Below are 9,913 nucleotides of genomic sequence, written 5' to 3'. Positions count from 1 at the left end.
TGAGCCATGGCCGCTGAGCCTGCGCGTCCGGAGCCTGTGCTCCGCAACGGGAGAGGCCACAACAGAGGGAGGCCCGCATATCACAAAAAAAAAAAAACAAAAAACAAAAAACATATGCCTTGGGCTTCCCTGGTGGCGCAGTGGTTGAGAGTCTGCGTGCCGATGATGCGGGGGACACGGGTTCATGCCCTGGTCCGGGAAGATGCCACATGCCATGGAGCGGCTAGGCCCGTGAGCCATGGCCACTGAGCCTGCGCGTCCGGAGCCTGTGCTCCGCAATGGGAGAGGCCACAACAGTGAGAGGCCCGCGTACCACAAAACAAACAAACAAAAAAACCCACATGCCTTTGGTTTATATGTTATAATTTAAAACTCAGTATGTTTAAGACCAAGCTTGTCATGTTCTTTCTCAACCCTGTTCTCCTCTGCAAAAATGTGTGCTTCTAATTTCCCCAATCATTACGTGTGGATTAATCTTTGATTCTTCCTTTTCCAACTTCTGGCCATTTGGTGCTAATTTCTTTTCCATTCTTCCATCAAAATCTTTCTTTTAGTTTTGTTCTCTCTCTCCATCCCTACTGTCAGCGGTTTCATGCTCTAAGCCCTCACACCTGTTTCCTATAAGAGCACCTTAGACTCTTTTTCATTTCCAATTTCTTCTACTCCCAATCCAAGAATACTAAATTTAAATACTAAATACTAAATGCCAGACTAAATTTCCTGAGATATATTTTAATAATATAAATCCCTGTTGATGAGCCTTCTATATCCTGCTATTTCTTATCCCAAATCACCTGGTCCATCTCTCAAGGCCCTTTATGATTGGGTCCTAAATTCCCACCTCACCTTTTTCTTATTAATCTACCAATACCAGCTCTTAGTTTCATTTAAACCAAGTTCCTCATTGTCCCTGCATGTCTTCTTGCCAAGGAATCTTCTTCATATTGATTCACTTTGTTGCCACCACTCATGTAAATTTCATCCATCCTTCAGACCAGTTTAAGTGCTGAGGCTTCCATGACATCGCCTTCAGCTACTCTAGGTCATGTGGTCATCTTCCATCTCTTAGGTCCCAATTACATTTATAGTAAATACCAATTTGGCTTTATCTGATCCAAGTTATTAGGGTCCTCCCCTCATTTATAAAACTATAAGTTCCATGAAAAATAACTCTTTGACTTACTTTGTACCCCGTATAGAAGCCAGCATAGAACTGAGCACATAAGAAGTCTTTACAAATACTTATCACTCAATTCTATTAGTACCACATGACACTGGCCGTTAAGAGTTCTTCTATAAAACACAATCAGAGAAATGTGAGGGACAGGTTCAAGGTCATATATTAGAACAGCCACTAACTATGGAGGACCTTCACCTCTTCTCTTTAACTACAGCTATTAAACGGCACTACTGCCAGGTCAAATTCCTTAAACTACACCTTTCAGAATTTTAGTCCCTTCCTCTAAATCCTGCAGTTAGTCCTCATTGTTTAGATAATTAAATCTGCACTTCAGTATTCAAAATCTCTCACGATATGGCTTTGACTTCTTTTTTCAGCTTCCTCTCCCAGTACTCAAAATATACTCCAAACAGTTAAGCCAGTCAAAAATCCTTTCCATTCTTAAAGTCCAGTATGGCTGTCAATTTATCTCTGAATTTACTCAGAATTCTCTCAACAACATATAATTTTATTTGAAATTCTATGGTACATATTTTTTACTTTTTTAGCAAACATTTTAATACACCTTGTAATTTATATTTATAATAGTCACTGGATTCAACCATAGAATTCCACATATCCTTCCAACTCAGTTATGTTCAAAATTCAAAATCTCCCCTCAAGGAAGTTCTACCTCCTCTTGACTTTCAAGGTCAGCTAAAGGTGTTCTTTCCCATAAAGTTAGCAGTACAGGGAACAAGGCTTAAAATTCTGTCTCTCTCACCCACACTACCAAATAAACTTTAGCGAAATTCTCTTTATCTTTTGCTTTTTAAGTGATAGGTAGCTGGGACTGTAAATTGCTCTTTTGTCAAACCCGTAAGGAAGACAAGCTAACTCATATAAAACAGAACTTGAAATAGAGCTTTAAGCTTGAAATCAGCATTGCACATATCTGGCTTTAGCTCTTATAGCACCTAGCTGAGTGGTATACTCTTTAGTCAGTACATATCTACTTACCTTTGACTCAAGGCTAGAAGTCCAATTTCCCAATTCTATGTGAATAGTTCTGGAAAAAGCAACCAATTCTATATATTCACAATCTTTATATAATATGGTTTCATTCTTCCATTTAGCAGACAACTTTTACTTGGATGATCTTAAGAAATCTCTTGATTACAGAGTAACTGATTCTGGTAAAGACAGTGGATTGAATTCATCTACTCCCACCCCCTTCTAAAACCTTCATGGGAGGTATTTCATAAAATGGCATAAACTCAAAAAGATGCAGAAAAGCAGAGAGCAAGTGACAGGATCAATAAATTTAATAGAACCAAGAACACTGAATCCTAGGCCGACCAAGAGTGGAGAATACAGAGGACCAAACCAATTTACACAGAAAAATAACTCCTTCCTTTAAAACAATAAGGTAATGAGTTGGTGGCAGTGGGTACCTCTTGAAGTAAAGGGAAAATGTGAAAAGGACACCAAAATAAGAAGTGTTAATTGGCAGTGTGTTTAACAAGCAGTCAGATCCCCAGATCCTTTCGCTCTAGGCTGGCAACTGACTCTCCTCCACCCTGGCAGAACATTGAAGGTTTATTCTCTGCAGAGGGTGAGACAGAGGAACAAGCCTGGGAGAAAAGAGACACAGCTGAGGGCAGAGGTACTATAATAAAAACAGAGGGATTCAGTTAATGTATGCACACAAGATTCTGAGACCTCTAGCCATTTCCTTGTTCAACTCCCAGAAAACAAAACAAACAAACAAAAAAACCTGCAGCATGCATTCACTTCAAGAGCAGACTGGAGAATCCTTTTCTTTGAAATCTAACTAGCTCAGATTAAATGACCTAGATATACTTTCCTACAGTGAAACTCAAGGTCACAAAGCTCCATCCACACACTTAGTGCTTACCACAAAAATTTTAGGTCCCTACTCTTAAATATGAGTAGAACACCAAAGATTAGCAGAAACATCTCTAAAATGAAAGTTAGAGACCAAAGTAAACAATGGAGAAAAAGGACTATGCAGGAGAGAAGAAAAATTATAATAAGGATAAAGTATAGATTAAAAAAAGAACATTCAGAGAACAAAAATAAGCTTTTAGAAATTAAAAATAAGTTATGAAAAAACTCAATTAAAAAATTTGAAGGTAAAACTGAGAAAGTCTCCCAGAAAGGGGAAAAATCATGTAGGTAAAAATTAAAAGACATCTAAATAATAGGAATTCAAAGAAGCAAAAACAAAGGGGAGGTAAACAACAATGAAGTAATTCAAGGAAATTTCCCAGAACTGAAATTTTCAAGCTGAAAATTCTACCTGTCTCAGCACAATGGATAAAAATATGCACACACAAGACACAGCACATAAGACTTTACAATTCTTGGGGCAATAGAAATATCTTACATACTCTTACAGAGAGATGGAGAGAGAAATAAATAAGGTTGCATACAAATAGTCAGGAATTAGAATGACTTTAGGCTTCTCAACAGCATATACCAAGCTGCAAGGGAATGAAGCAATACTATCAAGATCCAGAAGGGAAAATATTCCAAAAATAGAATTTATGACCTGCTGAAGAACCAATCAAATGCAAGGAAAGAATGAAGACATTTATAGATATGCACAGTGTCTCAAAACACTTACCTCCTGTGGACCATTTATTAAAATCTTATAGAGAATGTGCTTCACAAAAATGAGAATAAAACAAAGAAAAAGGAAGACGCTGGATCCAGGAAATGATGGATTCAACAAAGAAGAAAGGTAAAGAGGTCTCCAGGATTATGAGGAGATGATAGGATGACAGCCTTGTAACATAGAAGGAAACTGGCCCAGATTACATACAGGTCAGAGGGCCCTGGAAACAACTTCAGGAGGAGGAAACTGAAAAACTACTTAACATGTCTGAACATCTGGCTAAGAGACTAGAAAATTGGCAGTGAGTACAGCACTGAATTAGTGATTGGTACATGGAATATTAAATAAGTGAATAAAACAAGACAATTATTAATTCAAATGAAAAAAATAAAAAGTTGTACAGGAAAGGTTTATTACCAGAGTTTATTATCCAATAACTCAGTTGTGCTTTGAATTTTCATAGTTATCGTAATTTAAACACTGACTATTCATCCAACTGGAACTGGAATATAACTGTATGGGAAGATGGAATGAGGGAAAGAGTACACATATGTGATGGAGGCAAAGGGAGTAAAGATAGCTAAATCTGTATAATCTAGAGTGAGAAGTCAACAAATAGTTCTAGAATTGGGGGAAATCATGAAGTAATACATAGACATGGAGGTAAAAATCAACTATAAGAGATGAAAGTAAGATGGTGAAATGAGTGAGAGGCAGGAAAGACTCAGAGGGTTGCTTCCCATAGCAAAGTTTGAAGGACCATTTGAGAGTATTAACTTTGACAAACATTGTAAAATATCACAAAATAGGAATACTCTTAACAAACATTTAAATAACAGTCCAAAACCTTTAAAATTTGATGTAATTTTCATATTAAAATTCATCTCATTTTTTTGAACAGTGAGAAAATAATCCTGGGGGAGAAAAGCACAAAAGATAAAATGATTTTTGACTCCATTGTTCAGATGATAATTTTAGGAACCTGTAGAAATTTAAGAATCAATAACTAAAATGATTCCATAGTTAATTTAGAGTAATAAATGTATAAGCCTTGAAGTTGTTGTATTTTCTGACCCAGAAATTACATTCCTAGGGATCTGTCTAAAGAAAGTAATAATCAGAAATGTACATGAAGATTTATTAGGAAAGATAATAATCACAAAATTATTTATAATAATTTAAAAATAAATAACATTATTTATAATAATTTAGAAAGAAATATTCCCAACAAGAGATAACTTGTTAAATTCACTATGCTATATTCATATGTAGAATATAAATATGATGGAATCTACACAGCCATTAATTAATGTATTTTCAAATAGATTTAGTTATGTGGGAAAATAAACACAGCCTAATATTAGGAGGAAAAAAGGAAACAAATTGTATATACAGTTGAACTAAATTATGTAAATACAATATGTACAAGTATTTAATGACATGAGCTTGTGTGTACAATGAACACTGTGTGTACAATAAAACAACATGGAATACACTAACATGTTAGCAGTGTGCATCATGGGGCAGAAGAACTATGCTTTTTATTTGCTACCCTATACTTCATCATATCTCAAATTTTCAATTTGTTATATTGTTGTTTTTTTAAAATTCCCACTTATTTACCAGTGGGAAGAGGGACGGGGAAGGGGAAACATAGGGGTGGGGAATTAAGAGCTACAAACTATTACGTATAAACTAAGCTATGGGAATATATTGTACAGCATAGGAAATATAGCCAATATTTCATAATAACTATAAATGGAGTGTAACCTTTAAAAATTGTGAATAACTATACTGCACACCTGTAACTTACATAATATTGTACATCAACTATACTTCAATAAGAAATAAAAAATAAAAATTCCTGTTTATCTCTATTCTTTATCTCCATTTTTTCCTTATCACAGGCAAATATTTTAAAGTATTCCATGTGTATCTCTTGTCTATGTCCTTGCAAATGTATTATTTAAATGTATTTAAATGTATACTATATTTTTAATTTATCTCAATGTTGCTTTTATTCATTCAGCACTTTGCTGCCATTCGCACATTGAATATATTTGTTTAACTGTAAATCTGTAGTTTGTAAGGTGTGCCTATCACATTTTAACTAAAAGCTCTCCCGGGAATGGACATCCATGTTGCCTCCAACAACCCCAACCCAACATCATCAAAACTAACCCTGCAAAGGACTAGTCTCACTCATGTCCCCTTAGGGACTGATAGGAGAATTGCTTCATCAAGGAGCATAGGGACATTTAATCTAGGTATTACAATATTTCCCTCTAGAATGGTAGTACCTGTCCACATTCTTAGAGGGGTTCTATAAATCCCCACCTGTCAACAACTGGCATTATCCAGCTTCGCATTTTTGCCAAACTGGTACAAGTAACATCCCACTGTTGCTTTAATTTGTATTTCTCTGATACTAAATCAGTTTGAGTATCTCTTCCATCTGTATTAGGTTTTAAGACATTCTCTTCTGTATAGTGGTTCTCCATAGCTTTTGCCATTTTTCTGTTAGGATTGCTGCCTCAGATGTTGATATACGCCAGTTAAAAATCCCTTGAGAGTTTAAAATATGACCCTAATTATAGTGTCTACCCAGTTCTCTGTGTATTTTGTAAGGCAGAAAAGTTTCCAAATTATTCTTTAGTAATGGCAAATTTTACTCATAATAGTAAACACTGCTAACATTTAATAGCAAACGTTGTTAACATTCTTTAGTAATGGCAAATTTTACTCATAATAGTAAATAATGTTAACATTGCTAACATTTAACATTATAAATTTTACTCATAATAGTAAACATTGCTAACATTTAACATTGCCAGATGCTGAGCTAAGCACTTTATATATAATTTCATTATTACTTCCATTTTATATATGGGAAACTAACTAGATCAACGTTTCAGGTAAGCAGTAGAGTCAGGGGTAGGATTCACACCTGGGCTCCTAGGTACAGAGGTAACTTGTTGATTGCTATCCCACACTGCCTCTTACCCTATGGGATCTGAATGAACTATGAAAGGACTCTTGCCCAAAGGTATCATCTTCTCTCCACAACTCCTGCCACCAACTTCTCATATGTAATTCTCACAATTAAATATTAATTCCTGCATGGGAAATCATTATAATATGCAAAAATTCCCTAACTTAAAAATATGAACCCTTGAATATAGCAATATATTCAAAGATTAATATATTAGCAAAATTGACATTACGGTTAATAAGTCATGTCAACCCACATTACACAGTACATAAAAAGTGGCTCAGGGGATCTGAGGCAGGTAAACACACTGGGTTCCTCTAACTAACCTCTTTCTCTCCCACCCCTGCAAGTTCAAAGGTTGTCTGTTTTCTCCCCTTCTTTTGGACTCCTTGACTATTCATGAGAGTTGTGCCAACAAGTTGAAAAATGAACATGTGGTTGATCTTTAAAATCACTTAATGAGGTTAATCACAATATTCATAAAGATAAGGAGATACAGGCATTCCTTAAAATCTGATTTGTCTTAGACAATGATGCAGAAGACGAGAGTCCTAGATAATAAGTTAAAAAAATACTTTCTAAATTCAGAAAGAAGACAGAGTTTGACAAATGACTCATTCACTTTTGTATTAGAATCACTGTACTATGTGTACATCAGGCAACTGATTGAGTCTCCTTTATGAGCATATGCAAAAATGAAAGGATACAAAAAGAGAGCAAAAAACCTGGGCAGCCTGAATTAAAATGTGGATTGTGTCAGATAACTGTTGTGAATGAGCTGAGAAACAAACCTCTAACTATATAAATATTAAGTACTCACTTTACAGAAAATCCACATACACAGATTAGACTACGCAGAAGCCAGAGAAAAAGACACTCAGATTGCTTTGCATAATTTTCTATAACTATCAGGGAAAAGAATTCCTGTTCAAAATGTAAAACTATCCATTTATATTCACCCCTCCCTTTTAGAGCAATTTTAAACCATCCTGAGAAGCTACTTGTCAAAATCAGCAAAAATAATCACAGCAAAGCCCTAAAATCTCTTCAAACGCTGCTTCTGTTCTTTCCTTTCTCTCTTCCACTCCTGCAACTCCAATTACATTTATGATAAACTTCTCTTCCTTACATCTCATATTCTTGTCTCTATTTCCATTCTATTCTCTCTGTGCTTCAGGTTGGATATTTTACATTGCCCTATCTTCCAGTTCTTTAATTGTCTATACAACTGTATCTAATCTACGTGTAAACTCATGTATTGTGTTCTCAGTTTTAGGTATTGTATTTTTAAGTTCCAGAATTCTATTTGATTATTTTATATAGCTTTCAAATATCCCCTAAAATAGTTCATCTTCTCACCCAATGACATAGTCATTGTCCCCAGTTTTCCTCTCAGGTCTGAAAACAACAATAGCAGATTGTAAACTCCTCAAGAACAAGGATCTTGTTTACTTAATTCGTCATGTATATTTAGTGCTCACCACAGCATCTGTCACATAACAGGTCCTCAATAAATGTTAAATAATTTAAAGATGAGAGCGATGAATGGACAGACAGAATAAACAAATGAATGAAAGAACTAAAGAACTCATGTTTTTGCCAAAATCTTGGTAATATTATTGGAGCTTACATTCTAGTGGAGTAAGGAGAGAGGCAACAGAAAATATACATGTAGACAGATAAACAAATAAAATAATTTGAGGAGAACTACTTTAGCTGGGGTAGTCAGGAAGAGCTTTTGAGCTGAGGAAGTAGCATTTGAGCTGCCACATTATGAGAAAGCATTAACCATGTGATGGTCTGAGGAAAAAAAACCCTCAAGCAGAGGAAAGTCTTAAGGAGAAAAAGGGTAAATAAAGTGTGCTTAAGTATGAAAAGAGGCATATGTGGCTATGGCTCAGTGAGTGAGTTAGACACTGGGAGAAAACGAGACTGAAAAGATTGATAAAATGCTCATCATACAGGGTCTCAGTGGTTGTGATCTCACAGAAGATTGGATGTTATTCTAATTGAAATGAAAAACCACTGAAACTTTAAACAAAATAGTGATATATCTGATTTACACTTTAAAAAAATCACTCTGGCCTGGCATCTGTATGAATAATGGATCATAGCAGGGCAATGACAGAAGTAAGCAGACCAGTTGGGGGTTGATGGAGTATTCCAGATAAGAGATGATTATAGTCTGGTGGTAGCAGCAGAGGCAGTGAGAAATGCTTGGATTTGGAATATATTCTGGAGATAGAATAGACAAGATCATGTTAATGGGTTGGATAGAGTAGGTGAGGGAGAGGAGTGTAAAGAATTTGGATTTTAGCCTGTAGGCAATGGGGACTCATTTAAAGTTTTGAAGTGAGTGACACAATTACAGTAGAATATATTCGAACAATGATTTGAAGCAGTAGCAAAATAAATTCTTTGAGAAACAAAATGGAAAATAGAGGCAAATTTGGAGGTATCAGTAATACTCTAGGCTTGAAGTGACAGGCATCTGAATTAAGGCGATGACAAAGGGAATGGCAAAAAGTGATGGATATAAAGGCCACAATCAAGTTTGTAGAGATTTAATTTGCAGTGCCTTTGGGCACTAGAATTTAGCAGAGAAATCTAGGCTAGAAATATTTGGGAGTTATCAGAATAGAGCTAGTAATGAAAGCCATGTGAGTGACTGAGATCACCCAGGAAAAGTCTGTAGACTGAAAATGGAGACTAGAATAGGAACTAGCAAAAGAGACTAAGAGTGTCCAGAAGCAAAGGAGAAAACCTAGGAAAGTGTGGCATCATGAATGCCGGTATAAGCATTTCAAGAAGAAATGTTTATAACTGTCAAATAAGGACTGAGAAGTGTCTGTTGGTTTTGGTAAAACTGGAGATTATGGGTGACCTTGATCAGAGCTGTACCCATTTAGAGGTGGAAAAAGAAGTAAGATGCTAGGTATATGAGGTGTCTGAGATGCGAAGAAGTACTATGAATACAGATAACACTTCTGAAATTTTTGGTTTTGAAGCAAAGAATAAAGAGAAGTGGCTAGAGAAATAACTAGACTAGAGGGAGGGAATCTTTAGGATGGGAGAGATGGTGGCATGTTTCAAAAGTGATGTGAAGGAGGCCATAAAGAGA

At 35.7% G+C, this 9,913-nt stretch overlaps 1 protein-coding gene across 4 annotated transcripts in view; it reads right to left on the bottom strand.

Moving 5' to 3' along the window:
- DPH6 (diphthamine biosynthesis 6) overlaps nt 1-9,913 on the bottom strand; it is a 169,924-nt gene that overhangs the window by 18,996 nt on the left and 141,015 nt on the right. The gene's annotated exons all lie outside the window — the stretch shown is intronic.

The sequence above is a fragment of the Physeter macrocephalus genome, chromosome 11 (genome assembly GCF_002837175.3).
Source record: "Physeter macrocephalus isolate SW-GA chromosome 11, ASM283717v5, whole genome shotgun sequence".
NCBI lineage: Eukaryota > Metazoa > Chordata > Mammalia > Artiodactyla > Physeteridae > Physeter > Physeter macrocephalus.
This window is presented reverse-complemented; position numbering and strand designations above follow the sequence as displayed.